Below are 26,295 nucleotides of genomic sequence, written 5' to 3'. Positions count from 1 at the left end.
GCTGAGAAACACAGCTGTCTACATATCTACTTGTCAGCTCTCCCTTTCCCACCCCCTACAGGCCCATAATTGGACATTTGGGGACAAAGGGCAGGTCAACATGACCATATATGGTTGTAAAGGTATCCCCTGTGCAAGCACCGAGTCATGTCTGAACCTTGGGGTGACACCCTCTAGCGTTTTCTTGGCAGACTCATTACAGGGTGGTTTGCCATTCCCTTCCCCAGTCTACCGTTTTACCCCCCAGCAAGTTGGGTACACATTTTAACGCCCTCGGAAGGATGGAAGGCTGAGTCAACCTTGAGCCAGCTGCTGGGATTGAACTCCCAGCCTCATGGTCAGAGCTTCAGACAGCATGTCGGCTGCCTTACCACCTTGTGCCACAAGAGGTTCTTCTATCCAAGAAGAGGCTTCTTCTATAAACGGTAATGACTGGGGAAGGCACTGGCTGCCTTACCACCTTGTGCCACAAGAGGTTCTTCTATCCAAGAAGAGGCTTCTTCTATAAACGGTAATGACTGGGGAAGGCACTGGCAAACCACCCCGTATTGAGTCTGCCATGAAAACGCTAGAGGGCGTCACCCCAAGGGTCAGACATGACCCAGTGCTTGCACAGGGGATACCTTTACCTTTATATATGGTTGTATCATCCGATAAATGTTCAGCAAAGTTTGTATATGTATATGTGTATATATGTACACATATATGTACACACAAAAGTTGAGGAGCCGTATAGGAGGGCGGTATAAAAATCTAAAAATAAATAAATAATACATAAACTCCCATCCATTCTGGAAACCCTTAACAAAACCGTGGTTGAGGAAGCCTGCCATATTCCAATCTAGATTGACAGGCATCCTTACCACCTGCCATCTGCTGGTGGACAGGGTAGATCTGACAATCCTAGAAAACCAGCTTGTTTTAGTGGTTAAGAGTCTGGCATGCTGAGTTTGATTCTGCACTCCCCCACATGCAGCCAGCTGGGTGACCTTGGGCTCACCACAACACTGATAAAGCTGTTCTGACCAAGCAGTATTATCAGGGCTCTCTCTGGAGAGAGGAAAGGGAAAGGGATTGAGACTCCTTTGGGTAGAGAAAAGTGGCATATAAGAACCAGCTCTTCTTCTTCTAGATTTCTCAGACATATGTTCTTTCACCTCTTGCTTGTCCTAACAATTTTATCAGGAAAGAGTTCATGTTAGCAGATTGGTATATAAGGTTTATAGGACACAATTAACCTTCAGCTGGTTTTTTTCCCCCCTCTCTGGATATTCAGAATAGCAGACATACTCTACAGTTTAAACTATAGCTCTGAAAAAGAGGTCTAAAATAGCTGAGGCCACCATCTCTTTGTTGGCAGAGTTGAAATATGCAAAGAACAGCAGAAGAACATCAGAAGGAGGAGAGAGGGGGAGCCCCGTTCTATTATATTCATTCAGTCTGTTGTTCTGGAGAGAAGTATGCTTGAAGAAGCAGGAAGTCTCCAATTGAGATGATCAGGACACTGGAGGAGATTATATTAACCATGCAGATGAAGCTGCTAACTTTGATTAGTCAGCTGTGATTACCTAGCCAATAATGCCTTCCTATGTAAACTGCAGACCTGCAGCACTAACTGGAATTTGTATACATGAACTGCCTCCCTCAATTTCGTACTGCTAAAGATATCCTTTTTAGCTATGACTGCGCACAGGAGAGGGAACCACCCCTCATTGATGGCTTCTCAGGCTGAACAAATAGTACAACGTTGTACATAGATTACTGGTGCCAGCTGCTTTGCTGCTGCGTTGGGAGAGTTTGAATCACTTTGCTTGCATTGGAAATGAACTGGAGTTCTTGCCTTTTGAAAGATGGTGATTTCTTGGCAGATTTCATGCAAAGCCAGCTCTGTGTGTACTGCTTCGTGACCAAACGGATGATGGATTGAATGCCCCCCTTCCCAGATTTAGAAATCCAGCGCCTCAGGGAGAAATGTTCTAGTTTTGCACACTCCTGTGTGTTTTTATTTATTTATAATTTAATTTGTATCCCACCCCTCACAAAGTCTTGTGGTAGCTAACAAAGTAGCGCTTACAATAAAACCTGTAAATTAGAATGTGCAGACTCACCACAGCCACTGGTTGACACTGCGGAGGGCTTGCTAGAGGCAGACACAACTGTTCCTGCAGACCTGGCGTGCTGTGTGCTTGCAACTCACACAGCGTGAAAAAGGAGAGGCGGAACTATGGCACCTATAAAGGCGCCACGTGTGCAGGTCCCAGCCTCTTCTCCAGGATGTCACGGAGCAGCTTCCCTCCCTCCCACCCTATGTCACTGTTTGAGGTGGATGTTCTCTGTTAATATTTCATCACAGTTGCGGGTCTGCATGGGATGGAGCCTGTTGGCAGGGAGTCCAGTGTGCGATCGGACTCCCTGGGGTTCGGGACCTTGGTAAGAGGTGGCATGTAAATGAGCGCAGATTACCCGGCTGGAAGGCCAGGGGCTCATTTTGCCCGGAAGCCTGGGGACAACCAAAGGAGGTGGATGCCCATTGGCTCCCCCACATAGGTCGCTTCTCATAGGGCAGACTTCAGTAGGCAAGGGGATCTGCTTTCCCGGCTGGGAATGGTGCGGGTCCCCAGGGCGCCTCTGGACTCTGCGCGTTGTGGTGCAGTCTTCTGACTGCTAGGTCAGGCTCCCTCTCCCATGCTGCGCCAACCCTCCCATGGGGAGGTAATAAAAGCTGCGGCCTTGTTTATCCCAACAGTGGTGTGTCGCGTCTTATTCCAACCCAAAATGCCCTCCTGCAAGAATTATAATTTAATAATAATAATAATTTAAAAACTTAAAATCGATAACCAAAACCCCACCTCATTGATCCTAGTGTGGGTATAATTACTAGTCAGAGGGAAGGTGACCCAGGTTTCGATCCTCACTCTTCTATGGAAGCTTGTTAAATGATATTAGATTACTTACTCTCTGTCTCTCAGTACAACTTACTTTACATATTATAGACCACATGGGGTTTCTCCTGAGAAGATATCAGAGCAGTATAAATACCCAATAAATAAGTAGTGGCTAATGAAACTTGGAAATAGGAAATGACATCTCTGTGGGACCTCTGAACTCCATACAAAATAAGTTTCGATTCGCAGTGAGTTAGCAGAAAGAAAAAAAGATCTCTAGTTTAACTAGTGGGTTTTCTTAGGAGGGAAGACTGCATGTTATAGCCTGATCTTATCAGATCTCCAAAGCTAAGCTGGGTTGGTACCTGGAAGGGAGATCACCAAGGAAGATTTGGCAGAGAAAGGCCATGACAAATAATCTCTCCGAATGTGGAGATTCCCCTTGGTCATCAAGGTATCCCCTGTGCAAGCATCGAGTCATGTCTGACCCTTGGGGTGACGCCCTCTAGCGTTTTCATGGCAGACTCAATACGGGGTGGTTTGCCAGTGCCTTCCCCAGTCATTACCGTTTACCCCCCAGCAGCTGGGTACTCATTTTACTGACCTCGGAAGGATGGAAGGCTGAGTCAACCTTGAGCCGGCTGCTGGGATTGAACTCCCAGCCTCATGGGCAAAGCTTTCAGACGGCTGCCTTACCACTCTGCGCCACAAGAGGCTCATTGGTCATCAAGGCTAGGAGCCATCAATAGAATTCACCTTCATGGATCTGTTTATTCCTGGGGCCATCACTTCATCCTCTGGTAGCAGAGCCTACATTTTCATCACTCTTTGATTGCATCACTTTGAGACATAGGACTGTGCTAGAACCTTTCTTCTTCATTCCTTAGTTTTCATGGAAGTTTGTGTGTTCTGTTGGTACATGGTGGAACACTCCAAATTGAGTGGAATGTGATCTGAGGCAGTCTCTTCCATTACTTCAGCATTGTGTCACCCCATTCTGCTACATGTGTAGGACCAGCCAGAACGAAGGGACTGTCAGCATTTCCTCACAAGTGCACAAGGTCATCTCTTTTTTTAAAAGAATTTGTCCAAACTCTATACTGAGTATTATGAGGAGAAAGAGAGAGAGAGATGAACCACATGCCTAGCAAAGCTTATCCTAATAAATGGAATTGATTTGAATTCTCGCAATAATTTTAGGGAGTCCTTCAAGATAAAAACTTGTGAAAATGACCTTTACTTTTATGCTTTTGTTGGTTTTTTTTTTTGTTTTAAGTGCTAGCTTGGATCATCATTTTCAGCACTATTTATAATCCTCTTTTTATGGGAAAGCTGGCCTTTGCGAAAAGTGTAGATATGGGCAGAATACAAATGCATAGCAGATTTTCTTCCACTTAGATAAAGAAAGGAAGCAGTAAAAGAGATGAAAGAAGGCACCCATAGGAGGTCAGCTCTTACCAGTATTCATCATTCTGACCAGTAGTAATAATAAGGATCAGGATCATATTACACTGATAACTGGGGCGGGGGGAGATGGTACAAATTCTTTCCTTAATATAGGGGAGTATTTTTAACATTTTAAACTCTGCTGAGATGGGTAATCTGAGGTAAGTGGGATTCAAAAAAACAGAATTTAATGTTATGGCTTTAGTGGGTTTGATGTTATTATTGTATAGCTTGGAGCCTACAGAACTGTTCTGCTTAGTGACCCTTGTGAAGAAGTAGAAGCTTTTTATACCCCATTTTCCTCGACCTTAAGGAGTCTCAAAGCAGGATAAAGTTGCCTTCCCTTCCCTCTCCCCAGAACAGGCACCTTGTGAGGTAGGTGGAGACGAGAGGTTTCTGAGACAATTGTCATCACTGGTCGAAGGTCACGAAGGTTGAAGTCATCAGACTTCACGTGGACCGTTCATGCACTGGGAACTTCAGTGCCCCAGCTCCCATGCAGGAGCACAAATTGGGGGGCAGATGAGGTGCACCAGGCCAAATGCTCCCCCGTGTGGGTGCAGAAGAGGTGGGGCAAACTGCCATGACTAAAACTCCAGCCTGCAGCCCAGCATGAAACCTCCAGTGCGTAAACGGTCATGGAGGAGGAGTGGGGAATCAAACCCTCTTCTAAAGATTAGAGTCCGCTGCTCTTAACTGCTGTACCACACAAGCTGTCTTGGGCCAGTTCTTGCGTGAGTGGAAGGCTCTTTTCAATATTAGTAGGAAAAATCTTCAGGATTGTGTCCATTGGGAGTTGTTTCCCAAGATTCTTGCAAGAGGACCGTGAAAAATTTTGGCCTTTTCCATAGCAGGGAAAACAAAGCTACATGTATTCCAGTTGACCGTTGGAATAGGTCATGGTGGAGTTGCTTTAGCAACCATGGCTGCTTAGCTCTATTGACATAAACGCCTGGTAGATTAAAATACACAGGAAGTTTTATCAATAGCATCGCTGCTTTTTTTTAAATTATATATTTCAGGAATTTATAAACCAGCCATTGTGCTATGATAAGAACTCAATACATCTATCAAGTCACATCACAGGTGAATAGTAATTAGCTCATTTAGGCAACAATCGCATTGCGGTCAATACCGAAATGTGCTTTTGAGTCAGTGATAGGGGACTGGAGGCCTTTAGCCTCATTTAGAAGCTTTCCAGGTGAGGCAACTTGAATAGAGGCACCGAGTGACAGCAGTTCATTATGGTGGAACGTGTGCCAAAAACATCGACTCAGTGTGCCTCAGAAAAAAGAAAAAGCAAATTCCAGTTGCAGGGAATGCATTAGATATACAATATCTATTTCTTGAAATCTCTGCCAAGTTCATGTGTTCCGTATGTCGTTGTTGATATGTGCTTGATAAGCAGCAGCAGAATTTACGAACTAACACAATGAAAAATGTCGTGTTTAGAGATATTATTAGGATAAATGCTCATTATCCCCACTTGTGGGTTTCTCAAAGGCATATGGCTTTCTGCTGTTGAAAACAGAAAGTTGGGTTCAATAGACCTTTGAAGAAGAAGAAGAGTTGATTCTTATATGCCTCTTTTCCCTACCCAAAGAAGGCTCAAAGCGGCTTACAGTCGCCTTCCCATTCCTCTCCCCACAACAGACACCCTGTGGGGTGGGTGAGGCTGAGAGAGCACTGATATCACTGTTCGGTAAGAACAGTTTTATCAGTGTCGTGGCAACCTGAGGAAGCTGGTTGCATGGGGGGGAGTGCAGAATTGAACCTGGCATGCCAGATTAGAGGTCTATACTCCTAACCACTACACCAAACTGACTCTTTGATAGAATCAGCTGGATAGAGGCAGTTCACCCATCCTCATGATGTACGATTGTTTGGCTGTGTTTGACGTGGTCAACCATGAGTTGTTGGCTCACTGCCTCTTTGGGACCAGGATTCAGGGAACAGGCCCCCAGTGGTCTTGCAAGTCTAATAGTGATAGACACATTTGTCGCACCTTGGCAAATTGTACTCACTAAAAAGTTGTGCTACTATGATCTCTCATATCAATAGTTTTTGCCTATGGGTTATGACAAGGCTATAGATCTTGTTAAGGCAAGAGTGATAGAAGTAGAGAGGCAACATGATCTCAACAAAATTCAGGACCCACTTTTTAGGAAAGATCTTCTAAACAGGAACACTCTGATGCAATATCTAAGAAAAGTAGTAAATCCTGAGCACAGGAGATCCTTTACCCTTCTTCGTCACAATGCCCTACCCTCTGCTTACTTGAGTGGGAAATTTGATGGACTCCTTCTCAAGGATCGGCTCTGTATATGCAACGAGGGTCAAGTAGAGAACACAGAACACATCTAATTTGAGTGCAAGCTGTATAATCATATTCACACAGGTGCATTAGTACCAATGCATCTCCTGTAACTATTGCTAACAGATAAAGGTAAAGGTATCCCCTGTGCAAGCACCGGGTCATGTCTCACCCTTGGGGTGACGCCCTCTAGCGTTTTCATGGCAGACTCAATACGGGGTGGTTTGCCAGTGCCTTCCCCAGTCATTACCGTTTACCCCCAGCAAGCTGGGTACTCATTTTACCGACCTCAGAAGGATGGAAGGCTGAGTTGACCTTGAGCTGGCTGCTGGGATTGAACTCCCAGCCTCATGGGCAAAGCTTTCAGACAGCTGCCTTACCACTCTGCGCCACAAGAGGCTCTAACAGATGCTAACAGATGCTAACAGATACAAGCCCCAGTTGCTGCACTCCATTCTCAAGAACCAGACACAGAGGGTGGCAGTGGGGGAGGAGTTGTCATGTCCCTGCCAACTCCCATGTGGTGTACTTCTCCACATTATTCAACATTTACATGTGCCCTGTGGCCCAGAACATTAAGGATTCTTTCAAAACTGGGTATTCTTCTGATGTTTTAGATAAGAAAACAGCTGATTTAGATCTTGAACTTAGTTTTTTTGGGTAGCCTTAAGTAATTCAAAAATAGGACATTTGCTAAGGATGCACTTGATTATAATAGTGACAATATTTACCCCTGGCTCAAGTCAAAGAATCCCCATTTTAAATCTATATCAGTGAGTTGGTAACCTCAAACCTTTTCCAGTTCATGAATGGAAACCCCCAGTACTTCTGAGAATGAACCATATAGTTCCAGACCTCAGCTTCCAGTAAGAAATATATGTAGACCAGACGGTCTTTACAATTTGTTGACACATCCTTTAACACAGGCAGAGGAGAGTGTTTTTACAAAAGACTTGAATTTTATACCAAAATATAAGTATAATCCCTTCAGGACGAGAGTTGATTTATTTAAATCAAAACAGGTGTTAAAATTCAAACATTTCTTTAAGGATTCAGTGATTAGCAGTTCTGGTCAGTTTTGACCTACATCTAGCTTTATATCACCAGTAGAATCTCCTGAAGTGATGACCTTTGAACGGGTTGTAATGAGGCATATAGAAAAATGGAGGAATAAAACGAAAGGGCTCCACCAAATCTTGCTCGTGAGGAGTTTAATTCTCTCTCAGTTTTGAAAAATGATAGAACCTTCATTATCAAGCAGACAGATAAAGGGGGTGGCATTTTTTGTTTGTTTGTTATGTGCGAAGTCGTGTCCGACCCATCGCGACCCCATGGACAATGATCCTCCAGGCCTTCCTGTCCTCTACCATTCCCCGGAGTCCATTTAAGTTTGCACCTACTGCTTCAGTGACTCCATCCATCCACCTCATTCTCTGTCGTCCCCTTCTTCTTTTGCCCTCGATCTCTCCCAGCATTAGGCTCTTCTCCAGGGAGTCCTTCCTTCTCATGAGGTGGCCAAAATATTTGAGTTTCATCTTCAGGATCTGGCCTTCTAAAGAGCAGTCAGGGCTGATCTCCTCTAGGACTGACTGGTTTGTTCGCCTTGCAGTCCAAGGGACTCGCAAGAGTCTTCTCCAGCACCAGAGTTCAAAAGCCTCAATTCTTTGACGCTCGGCCTTCCTTATGGTCCAACTTTCGCAGCCATACATTGCAACTGGGAAGACCATAGCCTTGACTAAACGCACTTTTGTTGGCAGGGTGATGTCTTTGCTTTTTAGGATGCTGTCTAGATTTGCCATAGCTTTCCTCCCCAGGAGCAAGCGTCTTTTAATTTCTTTGCTGCAGTCCCCATCTGCAGTGATCTTGGAGCCCAGGAAAATAAAATCTGTCACTATCTCCATTTCTTCCCCTTCTATTTGCCAGGAATTGAGAGGGCCGGATGCCATGATCTTTGTTTTCTTGATGTTGAGTTTCAAGCCAACTTTGGCACTCTCCTCCTTCACCCGCATCAACAGGCTCTTTAGTTCCTCTTCACTTTCTGCCATTAGAGTGGTATCATCTGCATATCTGAGGTTGTTGATATTTCTCCCTGCAATCTTGATCCCAATTTGTGACTCCTCTAATCCCGCATTTCTCATGATGTGCTCTGCATACAAGTTAAATAGGCAAGGCGACAGTATACAGCCTTGCCGAACTCCTTTCTCAATTTTGAACCAGTCAGTGATTCCATGTTCAGTTCTCACTGTTGCTTCTTGACCTGCATATAAATTTCTCAAGAGACAAATAAGATGCTCTGGTATTCCCATCTCTTTAAGAACTTGCCACAATTTGTTGTGCTCCACACAATCAAAGGCTTTAGCATAGTCAATGAAGCAGAAGTAGACGTTCTTCTGGTACTCCCTAGCTTTCTCCATGATCCAGCGTATGTTGGCAATTTGATCTCTAGTTCCTCTGCCTCTTCGAAATCCTGCCTGTACTTCTGGAAGTTCTCGGTCCACATATTGCTGGATCCTAGCTTGTAGGATTTTGAGCATAACTTTGCTAGCATGAGAAATTAGTGCGATGGTGCGGTAGTTTGAACATTCTTTGGCATTGCCCTTCTTTGGGATTGGAATGTAAACTGACCTTTTCCAATCCTGTGGCCATTGTTGAGTTTTCCAAATTTGCTGGCATATTGAGTGTAGCACTTTTACTGCATCGTCCTTTAAGATTTTGAATAGTTCAACTGGAATGCTGTCACTACCACTAGCTTTATTGTTGCTCAGACTTCCTAAGGCCCATTTGACTTCACATTCCAGGATGTCTGGCTCCAGGTCAGTAACTACCCCATTGTGGTCATCAGGGATGTTAAGCTCGCTCTTGTATAGTTCTTCTGTATAATTTTGCCACCTTTGTTTGATCTCTTCTGCTTCTGTGAGGTCCCTACCATTTTGGTCCCTTATCATACCCATCTTTGCATGAAACGTTCTCTTCATATCTCCAATTTTCTTGAAAAGATCTCTGGTCCTCCCCATTCTATTGTTTTCTTCTATTTGTTTGCACTGTTCATTTAAGAAGGCATTCTTATCTCTTCTAGCTTTTCTCTGGAATTCTGCACTCAATTGGGTGTATCTTTCTCTTTCTCCCTTGCCTTTCACTTCCCTTCTCTCCTTAGCTATTTGTAAAGCTTCCTCAGACAGCCATTTTGATTTCTTGCATTTCTTTTTCTTTGGGATGGTTTTAGTTGCTACCTCTTGTACAATGCTGCGAACCTCCGTCCATAGTTCTTCAGGCACTCTGTCTATCAGATCTAATTCCTTAAATCTATTTGTCACCTCCACTGTGTATTCGTCAGGGATATGATTTAGTTCATACCTGAGTGGCCTAGTGCTTTTCCCTACTTTCTTCAATTTAAGCCTAAATTTTGCAACAAGAAGCTCATGATCTGAACCACAATCAGCTCCTGGTCTTGTTTTTATTGACTGGATAGAACTTTTCCATCTTTGGCTGCAGAGCACATAGTCAATCTGATTTCTGTGTTGACCGTCTGGTGATGTCCATGTGTAGAGTCGTCTCTTGGGTTGCTGGAAAAGAGTGTTTGCTATGACCATTGTATTCTCTTGACAAAATTCTACCAGCCTGTGCCCTGCTTCATTTTGTACTCCAAGGCCAAACTTGCCTGTTATCCCGGTTATCTTTTGGCTTCCTACTTTAGCATTCCAATCCCCCATGATGATAAGCACATCATTTTTGGGCGTTGCTTCTAGAAGGTGTTGTAGGGCTTCATAGAACTGATCAACTTCATCCTCTTCAGCAGCAGTGGTTGGGGCGTAGACCTGGATCACTGTGATGTTGAATGGTTTGCCTTGGATTCGAACTGAGATCATTCTGTCATTTTGGGGATTGTATCCCAAGACTGCTTTTCCTACTCTCTTATTGATTATGAATGCTACTCCATTTCTTCTGCGAGATTCTTGTCCACAGTAGTATACCTGATGGTCATCTGAATTAAATTCACCCATTCCTGTCCATTTTAGTTCACTGATTCCTAAAATGTCGATGTTCAGTCTTCTCATTTCTTGTTTAACCACGTCCAGCTTGCCTTGATTCATGGATCTGACGTTCCAGGTTCCTATGGAATAAAAATCTTTACAGCATCGGACTGTCTTTTCGCCACCAGTTACTTCCACAACTGAGCGTCCTTTCGGCTTTGGCCCAGCCGCTTCATTCATTCTGGCGCTACTCGTACTAGCCGTCTGCTCATCCCCAGTAGCATATTGGACACCTTCCGACCTGAGGGGCTCATCTTCCGGCGTCATATCGTTATGCCTATTGGAACTGTCCATAGAGTTTTCATGGCAAAGATACTGGAGTGGTTTGCCATTGCCTTCTCCAGTGGATCACCTTTTGTCAGAGCTCTCAGCTATGACCTGTCCGTCTTGGGTGGCCCTGCACGGCATAGCTCATAGCTTCACTGAACTACGCAAGCCCCCTTGCCACAACAAGGCAGCGATCCTTGAAGGGGGGGGGGTGGCATAGTCATTTTAAATTCTGAGGATTATCAAAGAGAGATACTCAGACAATGATCAGACAGGTAATTTTACAAACCTGTGCCATTAAGCTTTGCTGCTATCACTAGACTTATTCATATAATCTTTCATGAGGGTTTAATACATGATTTGATTTCAAAATCCGAGGCTGACTTTCTGGAAAATAAATATCCCACTATTTCATAGTTTCAAATCATCCTTCCAAAAAATCCATAAAGATCCTTTAAATGCTCCCCGGCACCAGATATTGTCCCAAATCAATTTGGCTCTAGAACTTCTTTCAAAATTTGTTGACTATTCCTAATATTCAGGACATTCTAAAGGACTCTATCCATTTCATTAATTTTATTGAAAAGTTAAAGATTCCTGTGGATGCACTATTGGTATCTTTGGATGTCAAATCACTATGCACCAATATATCACTTGATGAAGTGAAAGAAGTAGAACTATTTGAATAACAGAGATACTTTACATCCTTCCACATTTTTTATTAGATCTCATTGATATATTTGTTAACTGATGAACAATTGTACAAGCAGATACAGAGCATTTCTATGGGTTTTTCTCTGGCTCCAAATCTGGCTACTATCCACATGTTGGAGTTTGAAAAAAGTGGATTAGGAATTATTCTGTGAACTTTTCTGAATTCATATTTTTCTGAATTCATATTTTATACCCCTTTCCTATATGATATTTTTTTTTGATCATGAAAAATGCTGATGGGTTACTGGGATTTGTTGACTGGATTAATTCAATCCCCTCATTAATAAAAATTGACTGAAATATGAGTACTTTATCTTTTTTGGACATTGGGTGGTGAAAGATTCTGATGGTTGTTTACAAGTTTCCTCTTACAGGAAACCTACGGACAGGACAGGAAGTTACTTTTACATTTTTGGTCTTACCATCCAAGGGATCGTACAGAAAATCTACCATATGACAGTTCCTCTGTCATAAATTTATCAATTCTATTAACATTAGTTATACATCTGCAGCCAATAGATTGTGTTCTGCTTTAAGAGAACATCAATATCCTATGGAGGTAATTGAAAGAGCTAGAACTAGAGTGGGTAATGTGAATAGAAGGGATTTACTTAAACATAGGGAACATTTCACAATGAACAGGATTGTTTGTGTTTTTCAATATTCATGTTTTTCTCATGTCATTAGAAGTATTATTGCAAGGCATTGGCATTTGATCTCTCATTTGGAGGGATGCAACCAAAAGCCAATGTTTACTTGGAAGAGAGGCAGAAATGTCCATGAATTAATAACACCTGTGAAGGATTCTGCTGGTTTAAATGGCAATTCACTTAAAGGCTGCTTTAGGTGTGGCCATTGCGCTGCATGTAAATTCATTATTGAGGGTTCTAAATTAAAACATCTAAGGAAAAAAAATGCTTCAGTCTCTATTAACAGATTCATTAATTGCATCTCCTTCAACACAGTGTACTGCATTAAATGCCCATGTAATTTTCTTTATGTGACCTTTCTACAAGGCCATTGAATGTGAGAATTCTTGAACATAGGTCCAGGATTCTAAATGAGGTAGAAAATGCCCTGAAGGTTTTAGATTTTAAGGAGAAATAACACCAAGCAGACCAGCTTCGATACATGGCTCTGGAACAAATCACTGAATTGTAACATTCAAAAAACAGAAATAATGAATTGTCTTTTACACAAGGAGGCAGAATTGATTTTTTTTTATTTAGACATGCTATCTCCATCTGGTCTGAACTGTAATTTGGAATTATGATTCCTTTAATTTCTCATTTGTAACATATGGTATTGTTATAAGGGGTCTGATAGATGTGTTGCACTTTAAGAGAGGGTATTAGGTATTTATCAATGAGTATAACTACTATTACCTTGGGCATATACACCCAGGATTGTTGTAGGCATATGCCAAATCCCCAATTACTGCAATTAAATATTAGACCCAATTATACTTGTGAGTAAGGTTAAAAATTTCACAGTAGTATTCTTTATTTTCAATTCTGTTATAATTCATTATTACAAATACATTATTGATAAATACATTGTAATAAATTTGTTATAATTTTTCATTCAGGTGTTTATAGAGTGAGAGAGAAGCTTCACATTACTTAACGCATTTGTGAATTATAATTATGTACAAATAAGTTATGCAACAATTTATTATACATGAATATATTTATATTGCATAATTTTATGTTGGATATAATTAAAATTTATACCCATTGTCATTATTGTAGCCACAGATGAATATGGTTGTCTTTAAAAATGAGGTTTTACTGGAACTCATTTTGGCTTCAGTTCATTAAAATTAATAATGTCAACTTGCTTCTTCATTCTGCTTTCTTTTCGGCTGACCAGTCTTCTTGGATATACCACCGTGGAGTCTGGCATTGCTAGGTGTATTTGAGCAAGGTATGTATCATTGTGGGTCACACCAATTTGTATTAACCTATCCCGGGTAGATTGAGAAAGCTCAACATCATATAGAACCTGAGGCTGACCTCTTAGAATTCAATTGCTATTTAAAGACCAAGATGCCCTTTTGTGGATGCAGGTATTTTGTAAAGAAAAAAAAATGATTTACATCTATTTTCAGACCAAGAACAGAGGAAGGGAAAGCCTCACTAAGATGGCATTTGTTAGAAAAAAACTAACAAATGCCTTAAAGGATGTAATAATTATGGAGTTGTAAGATTGGTCCAGATTGATTGAGTCAGTTTCCAATTAATTTTGTGTCATTTTAAAATGCTAAGACAACAATCCTTAACAGAGACATGTCCTCCAGGTTCATTTGGGGCAGCAGTAGAAATGATTGATTAGGCAAATAGCCTTGATTACAGAGATTATTTTAAAAAGAGAAGGAATACGATTGGCTTTTAGACGAATTCTGTAGTAGATCAAGAGTACTTTTGTGTTTCCCGATCCAGTTTTCTGACTCTGGAGAACATCTCAAGTTATGAGTGAAACCAGATAAAATGTTCAGGGAAAATTCTATGTTTCTGGTGCAGGGTTCATTTCTGGGGCAGCTACCACAATGAAAAACTGAAGAATCGAATGAAGCCATCGTGGATCCTCCTTGATTGAATTATGTGGAAGACCAGAAGGCCACAATCAACGGACTTGTGGGGTGAAGCTGGCAGGAGAGAGAAGTTTTGCTAGATGAGGACTTGTAATTGTAACAGCATACACATACTCTTGATACAAATTATTACAAAATGTAGCAAAGTATTATTAATTTAAAAGACCAGTTCAAAATTAGTTCCTGAAAGTGATACATATTAGCCAATATACTATAGAAGTTGAACAAACTATAGGATGAATATAAAACAAGACACTAAAAAGATGCAAATACTGAGTGTTTCTCTAGTGCTGGAAGGAAGGAGTAGGCAGCTGGTAAAGTAAGTTGAAAGTGAAATAGGTGATATTGTTTAAAAAAAATGTTTTTCTACCTGTAATAAATACATATAAACATAATTATATCCTTAACATAAAGACACTATTCAAGTCAATATCCAAAAATAAAATCAATTAAATTTGTTATTTTTTATTACAGATAGAAAACATTTTTGAAACAATATTTATGTAAATGATGTCTTAACAAAATATTCAGGCAGACAGTTGTGTTTTATTTTGGAATAATTATTATATTATAGATATGTATAAAGTAAGATACAAAATGATTTCCATATATTAACATATGATTTATTGTTCGCAGAGTGACTGAAGACAATTTGTATTGCTGAAAGTGAATTACAATAATCCAAGTCTCGTTTTGACTGTGGCACTTCATAATAAATATTGAAATTTTTTTAGCCATCATCAGCTTGGCTTCCTTGCTTCTCTCTTTGATATTCTGCTGGCGAGTCTCTCTTGGTCTGCCTTTGTTGAGAAAAAAAACTTGGATTAAGGTAAAGAATTACCACAGGTATGAGGAAAGTACTTCAGGTTATCAAAGAAATCAGCAAACTCCTGGATGCCATTAACCCATCAATAAGTCTCATTAACAAGACTAGGGTGAGGAAAAGGTCAGTGAGAAGGCTCCTCCTGAAAAAAAATGTTGCTCTTCATACTTCTAGAAGCAAAGTCATATGATGTGTTTGGATGCTTCACCCCAAATCTATGAAATCCAACTGGTGTTCTGTAGATGTCTTCTATTTTTTTAATAAGACAGAATCCTTTATACCAGTGGTCCCCAACCTTTCTGTGGCTGGGGACCGGCAAGGCATCGGGCTGCACCCGCGCGGGCCACGCCCACACACCGGGCCGTGCCCCGGGCCGCGTCCGTGGATCTAGCTGTGCCCCTTGGGCCGCGCCCGCGCGTCGAGCCGCGCCCCGCGGGCAGCGCCCGCACATCGGGCCGCGCCCCGCGGGCCATGCCCGCGCATCGGGCCACGCCCGTGGGCACGGCCCGGCCCTGATTCCCTCTCCCCGCCCTCCCGCAGTAAGAAGCTTCCCGGGCCGCAAGCTTGCGGCCTGGGAAGTTTTTTACTGCGAGGCGGGGAGAGGGAGCCGCGGCCCGGCGCCATGGCCTTCGCGGCCCAGCACCGGGCCGCAGCCCGCAGGTTGGGGACCACTGCTTTATACCCCAGAACCCGAACACCAAAAAATCAAACTTCTGTTGTTTCCTTGTATTAGTCTGCTAGATAAAATGGAATGATGCAATGCAACCAATTTCCATCTGAGACAGCCAGTCTAGAAGGGAAAGTGTATACACCTAAGTAACTATATGCAATGGCATTTAAAGTAGCAGAGAGGTCCAGGAGAATAAACCAGGGGATATTCCACATTTTAATTTTCTATGCTCCTGTCACTTTGGGCCATTCTGCATGAGTTCAAAGTAGCAGAAGGCTTACAAGTGGTAAATGCAACTAATTTGCCATTCCACATGACGTCGCACACAATCTGCAACAGTCCTGCAAAACTAGCGCTAAAATCACTTCGTTGTAGCGATTTCCGGTGAATCCAGAAAAGTGGATTCACCCTCAGAAAATCACTACACTCCTGCCAACAACCTGGAACACTTGCGAAAAAGACCTGTGCATTCTCAATGTAGTGGCTGCAACAAAGTCCCTCCCCCTTGCTCTCTCCTCCGAACTTCCGGCGAAGCGATCGCCATTTTATTTTCTTCGGAGTGAGCGGGGAAAGCAATGAACCAGTGAGGCTTCTCCGGCTACAGTCCCTCCAAGTGCTTTAAAGCTCCCCTATGTCCCCAAGCCTCTTGTGGCGCAGAGTGGTAAGGCAGCCATCTGAAAGCTTTGCCCATGAGGCTGCGAGATCAATCCCAGCAGCCAGCTGAAGGTTGACTCAGCCTTCCATCCTTCCAAGGTTGGTAAAATGAGTACCCAGCTTGCTGGGGGCTGAACGGTAATGACTGGGGAAGGCACTGGCTAACCACCCTGTATTGATTCTGCCAAGAAACCGCTAGAGGGCGTCACCCCAAGCATCAGACATGACTCGGTGCTTGCACAGGGGATACCTTTACCTTATGTCCCCAAGCACAACACAGCCCCCCTGTTTGCAAGTTTCCCTTTATTTTTGGCTGAAAATCGCGCCCATGTGGGGAGGGGAGATTTTTTTTTTTCACTCTGGGGAGCGTGGTAATGATGACTCACCAGCTCACACACCAGCTAGATGGGTCTCTATGTTAGGAAGAATCAAGGGGGCTTTACGCACCGGGATCTTTGTTGCAAATTGGTCACTGAACGAAAAATCGCCATTTAAAATAGTGGAATTCATCGTTATGCATACCTGCCTTTGTAGTGGAATCCAGTTGCGTTTTGTAGCGTTTCCCACAGCTTCCGGTCTCGGCAGAAAAAGAAGCGCTATTTCCAAGCTCGTCCCGCCCCTGGCCGTCAAGCAGCCAATGGGCAGCCGTTAGCATGCTCCCAAACAGCCCCTTTCCCTTTAAGAAAGGTTTTTTTTAAAAAAAACAGACCCATTGTAACGAATCTCTGTAGATTCGTTGCAACGGAGAGACCCATCCAGCTGCCTAATGTGAGCTGTCGTTTGATCGTATGATCGTTGCCACGCTGCCTCGAGTGATAAAAAAAAAATCCCCCCCCCCTCTCACGGGCCCGATTTTCGGCTGAATTAATGTGTAAAAAATAAAGGGACTTTATTTCAGCAAACGGGCTTTTATGTGGTTTGTGCTTAGTGACTAAAGGTGAAGGACTGAAGCCAGGGAAGCCTCTAAACAGAAAGAGGCTCACTGGTGCGTTTATCCCCGCTCGCTCAGAGAAAAAAAAATGGCGATCGCTTCGCCGGAAGTTTGGAGGACAGGCTCAGGAGGAGGGACTTTGAAGAAACCGCAACAATGTTAACGCACAGGTCTTTATCGCTAGTGTTGCAGATTGTTTGCAAGAGTGTAGCGCTTTCCAGAGGGTGAATCCACTTTTTGGGATTCCCCTGAAAGCGCTACAACGAAGCGCTTTTTGCTGATCGGTTTCAGGAGTGTTGCAGATTGTCTACGACGTCGTGCGTTATGGCAAATCAATAGCGTTTCCAATTGGCAACCATTGTGCGATTTTGAAGCCGTGCAAAAAGCCCCAAGGTATATTTGTTGCAACGTGTGTGTGTGTTTTTTTTTAAACCTGTGCTTAAAGGGAAAGGGGCTTTTCCAGAGCATGATAACAACCGCCCATTGGCTGTTTGTTTGATTGACAGCCAGGGGCGGGAACAAGCACAGAAAAAATCGCTTCCTTTCTAGCGATTTTTGCGAGACTGGAAACCTGTGGGGAACGAATGAAACACTACTGGATTCCATTACAAATGCAGGTATGTGGAACACCAAGATTCTACTATTTAAAATAGCGTTTCTGCTTTGTGAACCCAATTGGCAACATTAGTCCTTGTGCGGAAAGGCCCTTTGTCTCTCCCCACCCTGCTAGGATTTGCTCCTTCTAGTGGCCAGTTTTATATTACACAGCTATATGTCCATAATTTCAAGCCTTCTGGCCGATATGCCAGACATAAAGCCATGTAATCTCAAATCAACCCTAGAGGGAAAAACACATGTGGAACAAGGGGGGTGTCAGGATTGCTGCTGAATCCTGCCATAAGTTAGCCTGAGTCTCTCCATCTTTGTTTACCTTGTCTTTTCTCTGCTTTGCTCTCGGGGCCCCATGTAACCCAAGGCCCATATATTATGCTTGCATGCTTGAAACTGAAACTGTGTTGCTGCATCCTGTTATCACAGGGAGCTATGAATTATTTGTTCTTTTGAACCTCCCGGCTGGGTCTGTCTTTTGTAACCATAACATCTTATCTTGTCCAGAGACGACCAAGGATGTGTGAGTTGTAACACTATGGTTTATGGCACCTGGTGCCTCCTTTCCCCCCTCCCACGGGAACTTTCAAGTTTTAGGCGGGAGAAATGTATTGATAAGGGGAGGCAAATCTGTCCTCAGGCAGATTTGACTTTCTCAGCTTAGGTGTTTGAAGAAATTTCTCAATAAACGCTTTCTTTCATCAAGAAGCTTGTTGTGAGTTCTTGCAACGCTTGACAGGGGGAAATGAAGCAACAGGTAGACACAACTAAGGAAAATAATAATGCAGGAAAGCCCAAAGAAACATGAGTCCAGATAAGCATTTTCATTGAAGAATGCTGTGTACTTACTCAGAGGTAGGTGATCAGTGTTGCTAACTCTCAAGTAAGAATGCATAGGATTGCATTTTAATAGCTAATTTTTATTAAAATAATTTTGAGCTAAATAGAGGGATCTTATGAATTTTTTTAATTACCTCTTTCCTCAAAATGATAACAGGTGGGTTAACCACACAGTTATATGAGTTAACCACATAGTTAACAATAGCAAAACTTCAGGGATAGCCCCAGTGAAATGTTGGCAAGTTTCTTGAATAACTTGAATAAGTATTTCCAGGTTTCCTTCTCATGGTTTCTCTTCATTCACTCATAGTGCAGAAATAGAATCGTCAGTTTTTGCACAGTTGGCTTGCAGGTGGAGATTCTGGGAATATAACAAGGCCACAGCTTTATTAACTAGTAAAGAAAAAAAAAACAGAACCAACCAGAAAAACATGAATAAAAAAGCCTGCATTTTGATCCCATTATGTTGGAATTTTTTTACAGATGCCCTGAGATCTGCCATCTGTTCCTGGCTAAGTCCCCCAAGGCCTCTTGTTGCTGAGCTCCTCCTATGGAGGTGGCCATAAGGGTGCCACTGGAGATGTAAGCTCCTTTGGTTATGGGGTAACCGGCACTGCAAATCCTCCACAACCGACTCATCTGAGGAAGGCCCTATTTCATTTGCAGTATTGCTCTTGTTTCTGAGAGTCCAATTCATATACCGAACTCCACCCCCCAAAACAGGCTCCAACCCATGCCTTAACTCACTAGCTGTGACTATTTAGCAGACTAACATTGCATAGAATCAAGAAATTCAAGCCCATCAAAAATATTAGCACATATCTAGGGAGGGTGGGTCAGCAAACTTCTTCCTCTCCATTCTGTGGGGAAAGAGACTGAGCCCTGGAGCATGTGGTGCCTTTTAAGAGCCATGCTCGCACCTCTTTTCCCCATCCCCAGAATCTGGCACATATGCTCTGCAGGCTCATCCCCATGTTGCCTGTGCTCCAGCATTTGTTCCTCCATGTACCTGTCCCCCACCGCACCAAGGGGCAGCTGAGGTAAGTCTCTGCTGCATTTCTTGATGAGAACACCTAGAAAATTGTACCGCTTGACTCTCCTGCTTGGCGGTTCACCAGCCTCACAGTTAGTCAAAACATCCACTTTCTGTTTTCCTTTGGATCTCAAAAAAATGCTGCATAATAGACACCCAATGCATTTCACACCACAGTAAACACTTGCCCAAAATCGCGTCAGCTGTTATGATCCTCGGTGACATTCTCGCCTCATACAATTTCCATTGCTGGGGAGGTTATCACTTAATTAACCCTGATAATGTCAAAAGGGAAATACATAAATGTCAAGCTATTTCCCAATATTCTTTACTGGCCTTGGACGAACCAGTAATAGTGTAGATTAAGATGGAACATACTATTAGAACGAGGACTAGAATAAACATATGATTTCTATTTCTCTCTCCCTTTCTTGCTGGAGAAGTTTTGCAGGGTTCCCCACAGAGGCGTCAGAAAAATCCCCAATTTCCATCATTGGGATATCTTAAACTTGTTTTTTTATATCAGAATGGAGTTAAAAATGTGACTACTTAAAACACAACAGTTAAACAAACAAAGGATATTCTAAGACCCTAGAATAGTAGTCTCCATTGGCATCGATCTGAACTCCCTACTACCTCTGGAAGAAAAATGTATTTTCTGATTATTAAACAGAGAATATTAGACCATGAGCAGCAGGAACTCATACCTACCCAGCCTCGAGTCTGCTCACCAGCATTCTTTGGCATCATTATGCAGAGAAATATTATGCCTACATATTTGCATCTCCTTGATGTCCCACCCCTGAGAAGAGCTTTTCTCCTGGCACGAATGAATGCTTTCCCCTCAAAGGTCTTAGAGGGAAGATTCCATCATATCCCATACCATGCGAGACTCTGTCCGTGTGGTTCTGGCTGCCCTGACTCTGTCTCACACATTTTGCTAGATTGCCCCTTATATGAGCAGTGTCGGGATGACAGCTTTGTTGCTTTGCTGGGAAACAAGCCTTCTGTAAGTAAATCTATGACCTTGCAATTTCTGCTCTCTGACAAAGACCCAGAGGTAACCATTTTAGTTGCCAGAGTTTTAACTAAGATGCTTTTATAATATGCTGCCTACCTTGTATTTTATCTTTTATGGTTTATTTAATCATTTTAAGATCTGTTTGGTTATGTAACCCCATGGCCTATTTTATTATTTTTTTGAAATTTTAAACCCTATTTTTATATGTCATATACATATTTTATGCCAATAAAAGGTTACTGACTGACTGACTGAATAGTAGTTCTGTTTACATTGTCATACTTCTCTCCTCCATTTTAATTTTCTTACCACCTCTTCTCGTTACTCAAGATGTAATATAAAAGCTTCCCTCCATGCTAGGGACTGTTTGACAGAGGAGATTAATTGCAGGTTTATTTATTTGCTTCCTTTATGATTCCCCCTGACAGGGTCTTAAAGTGGCTTACAATACTTGACCCTAGCATACCAGATTAGAAGTCCGCACTCCTAACCACTAAACCAAAACTGGCTCTCCTAGCCCCATAATGGACTTCCTAGCCCCATAAATCAAGGTATCTGAAGAAATGAGCAGTGACTCACAAAATCTCCTTCCCTGCCCCAAATGTTGTTAGTCCTGAAGGTGCTCTTAAATTCTGGCTTATTTTCTTTTACTACAGGCAGACTAACAAGGCCACCCATCTTAACCTATCTGTGAGGTATGTTAGGCTGAGAGCATGCAACTGGCCCAACATCACCGAGCAAGCTTCCATGGTAGAATGCAGATTCGAACCTGGGTCTCCCAGATCCTAGTCCAAAACACAAACCACTAAATTACCATGTCTGTCTGCATTTCTCAGGGCAAACCAGCAGTTTTGGCATGATCTAGTTGTGCGCTCAGCACAAAGTCATAGAGTTACTGCTCTGTTCTCTCAATAAGGTAACCTCCCTTATTGAGGGAGGCTGATTCTGTGAAGGCTCAAGGGGGTGGGCAGGTTACAGTAGACGAGTGATAGGGATGTGAGTGTCCTGCATAGTGCAGGTGATTGGACTAGATGACCCAAGAGGTCTCTTCCAACTCTATTATTCTAGGATTCTATGATTCTACTCCCCATAAATCTTCAGCTGGGTTGGTTGGCATTTGAAATCTCTTGAACTTCAATTTGCAATCAGTCAACTGCACTAGTGTCTGGTCAGGCTTTGGTAATACAGAGAGCACGGTGCTCAGGTGTTCATTTTCCCATGAAATAATTACCTATTTAAATCCTCTTAATTCAGTGTTATTGAACAACTAGCCAATCTTTCCCCATCTACGCTTAGGAGCGTTTTCTGATTAGGTGTGGGTATGCAAATCGCCATCATATTTCCCTTCAGGATAAGAACTGTCAGGAACCTAATTTGTTCTCACTGGACTATTTATGAATTTTAATTTTAAAAAATGTTATCAAAATTATCCAGGTAATGACTGTAGAAATAATACAGTGTGTGGATATGTGTGTGTGTGTGTGTGTGTGTGTGTGTGTGTGTGTGTGTATGCATGGAGTGTATGGTTGATATATACTTATTTGCATGGCTACCAAAATGTGATTGTTCATCTCCTTAGCAAATTGAAGAGGAACTGTTATGCAGAACACTGTTAAAAGTAGACCCATCTAGGCCCATTCTGCACACATTGGATAATGCACTTTAGAAGTAGATTATCCTGTTATGCACAAGAAAATCCAGTGCATTACCCAATGAGTGAAGGAATAGGCTCTAGAATGATCCATAATAGTAAGATATCCATAGTCTTCTGTGGCAGGCTAGTTTGCTTAAAGGTAAAGGTATCCCCTTGTGCAAGCACCGAGTCATGTCTGACCCTTGGGGTGACGTCCTCTACCGTTTTCTTGGCAGACTCAATACAGGGTGGTTTGCCAGTGCCTTCCCCAGTCATTACCGTTTACCCCCCAGAAAGCTGGGTACTCATTTTACCGATCACGGAAGGATGGAAGGCTGAGTCAACCTTGAGCCGGCTGCTAGGATTGAACTCCCATTGGACAGAGCTTCAGACATCATTTCTTCTGCTTTACCACTCTGCGCCACAAGAGGCTCTTAAAGTTTGCTTACCATTTATTTATTAATTATTCAATTTATTGCCTGCCACTCCTGAGACTGTCTCGTGGTGGGTTATAAATGTGTCCAATAAAAACCAACTAAAACCCCATTAAAACGGGTAAAAAAACCACAACAAAACCCAGCATCAACATTGCAAAACTACCATGCTGAGATCAGTACATCCTGATTACTTTTATAATGTTGTACTGATTGTTTATATTGTAATAGCCAAGTTGTCCAAATCTGCAGATACATATATCCAGAGATTAGACCCATGAGTGGACAAGACAGCTTTTTAGGCCCTCAGTACCAGTCACTTTTGTTTCAGCATTCAGAGTCTCCGTTTCCAGGTACTGTCAGTCAGAGTAGCTTCCCAGGTCTCAGATAATTTAGACAAAGCTAAGTTAGGTGGACCATAAGGACAAAATAATGTAAGAAGAGCCCTGATGGATCCAACCAGTGGTCCATCTAGTCCAGCATCCTCTCTCACACAGTGGATAACCAGTTCCTCTGGAGGGCCAACAATAGGACACAGAAGACATAGAGGCCAGATGTTGCCACCTGGCACTGGGATTCAGAGGCTGACTGTCACTGAATGTGGAGCTTACCTTTAGTCACCAGGGTTAGCAGCCAGACCTATGCTTCATGAATTTACCTAGTCCCCTTTTAAAGCTGTCCATGTCTGAAGCTGTCAAGTAGACTTTCTCTGTGGAAGGCAGCAGCATCTGTTTAAAGGTCTGGTTGGATGAAAGGGGGTCATCTTTGGTATCCTGAGTTCCTTTGCTCCAAAAAATCAAGGGTGCAATACAAATCTGATCAATAAAATGTAACTAATTTCCTGCCTTGTTTCTCCAGAAATGTCTTGGAGAGGAGGCAATGGAGAGGGAGAAGGATTATGAATTTATTTTATCCTGCTCCTTCCCTCGATCAAAACACTCACATACAGGATGCTCTTCTCTCCTAATCTTATCTTGCCTCTGTGACAGATAGAACTACGAGTTGGGCTAACACTTGAATATAATTTGTCTGGAAAATAATCACAAGCTCACCACCGAATATCATTTGAATGCCTATTAGTGGCCCTAATTTTTTTAAACGAAAGCCCCCAATGCCTCCATGTCATGGTCAGGTGTTAAGATAGTATTAAAGATAAAGGATAAAGGTATCCCCTGTGCAAGCACCAAGTCATGTCTGACCCTTGGGGTGACGCCCTCCAGCGTTTTCATGGCAGACTCAATACGGGGTGGTTTGCCAGTGCCTTCCCCAGTCATTACCGTTTACCCCCCAGTAAGCTGGGTACTCATTTTACCGACCTCGGAAGGATGGAAGGCTGAGTCAACCTTGAGCCGACTGCCGGGATTGAACTCCCAACCTCATGGACAGAGGTTCAGACTGCATATCTGCTGCCTTACCACTCTGCGCCACAAGAGGCTCTTAAGATAGTATTAAGTAAGTGTTAAAAAAATGATCTGAATTCTTCTTCCAAGTAACTGTAGGTTAGGGTACGGAAATGGATACAGCTGATGTTCTACTCCTGATGTGAAATAATTTAGCTTTTGTTATTGCAGATAAACACGCCACGTATCTTAGAATTCTATTTTTGGTTCTGCTGGGAGAAATGACTGGATGCCCCCTGGATAATGAGCAGCTAGAGCAATTACAAAGGTGATGCACAAACTATTCAGTCCTTTCTTGCTTAGAATATGGACCTGTGCTTTTGAAATGAGGATATGATTAGGGATAGACGTGACCTGCATTTCTATGTTTCAAAGCAAGCCACGAACTGAATTGGATTTGCCAGTTCCTCAAATAAACCTCTTGTAAAGGTTCGTGACCCATAAAACTCTACTTTTTTCCTCTCAGTGTAAAATCAATGGGAGTAGAAAACAGCGGGTTAAATGGCTCCAAGTCATTTAAACTCTCCAGTTCTGCTTGAGTTGAAGTAGTGGGGAATAGACCGAGAAGGTTTAACCCTTCATTTTTGTACCCTGTTGCTTTGACAGGGGAGAGAAAAAACAGAAGGTTAAAGGGGTCCCTTGTGCAACCCATTTAAAGGGGCTGCACAAGGAAGCCAAAGACAACTGGGTTGAGGTCTCTCTCCAACAGCCCTTTTACGGGCTGTAAGAGACAGCTGAGCTGGTGGAGGCGGATTTCTTCCTGCTGGCGCAGGTGTCTTGGGCTTTGTCCTACAGCCTGTTGAAAGGAATTGCCTTGTATAGCCCATTTAGAGAATGCATGAGCAATCTCAAGACAGATGAACTGGCAGAGACAGAACCTGCCAGCCCAGCTGTCTTGGACTCCTTCACACAGCCCATTTAAAGGGGTTTACACATGGAGCCTGAGGCAGCTGAGACAGTGGAGAGAGATTTTGTAATTGTAAGCAACTTTGAGACTCCTTGTAATTGTAAGCAACTTTGAGACTCCTTCTGGTAGAGAAAAGTTGGGTATAAAAATAAACTCTTCTTCTTCAGATGAAATCCCAGACTGATATCTGTGGAAATAATGGTAGATACTTTCCGTATGCTGAGCAGGAATAAGTAAAAGTTGCAAAGCTAAATTTTATCTTTGCATTCCTATCCTTGACATTAATTTTACTGAGATCTTTACACGACTTAGAGCACACAATCCCCTGCAACCATGCAAATCATGGAAATTAGGTAGTTAAGGGAGGGATACTTAATTTGGATTGATTTCGTGCAATTAAAATGGTATAAGGGAAACACCGAAGAGACCTTGCAGTTTGAATGATTTCCGAAGGTAACATAGTTTACCTTTAATCATTTGTTGACCCATAAATATGGTGTCCACTTAATGGAGTGGGTGAGACAGTCTATAAAACCTCGTACTCCATTCTCTGCCTCTTTCCATAGCACAAGGTCAAGACCAGCTTGCTAGCCGGAGTGAACAAACTTTGCTCAATACTGCATGTAGAGATAGTTTCAATATTCAATTATTACTAATTCGATGAAGAATATTTCCTCCTGTGTTTGTGCTGAATGCGAGATAATAATACCAGTTATTTTGTTACACAGTGGTATATTTCAGTAATCCCATCCACAAAGGCTTAGGTAAAGGTAAAGGTATCCCCTGTGCAAGCACCGAGTCATGTCTGACCCTTGGGGTGATGCCCTCCAGCGTTTTCATGGCAGACTCAATACGGGGTGGTTTGCCAGTGCCTTCCCCAGTTATTACCGTTCATCCCCCAGCAAGCTGGGTACTCATTTTACCAATCTTGGAAGGATGGAAGGCTGAGTCAACCTTGAGCCAGCTGCTGGGATTGAACTCCCAGCCTCATGGGCAGAGCTTTCAGACTGCATGTCTGCTGCCTTACCACTCTGCGCCACAAGAGGCTCTTCCACAAAGGCTTACATCTATGCAATTCTTTGTATGTATA

Source organism: Paroedura picta, chromosome 9, assembly GCF_049243985.1.
Source record: "Paroedura picta isolate Pp20150507F chromosome 9, Ppicta_v3.0, whole genome shotgun sequence".
Lineage (NCBI taxonomy): Eukaryota > Metazoa > Chordata > Lepidosauria > Squamata > Gekkonidae > Paroedura > Paroedura picta.
This window is presented reverse-complemented; position numbering follows the sequence as displayed.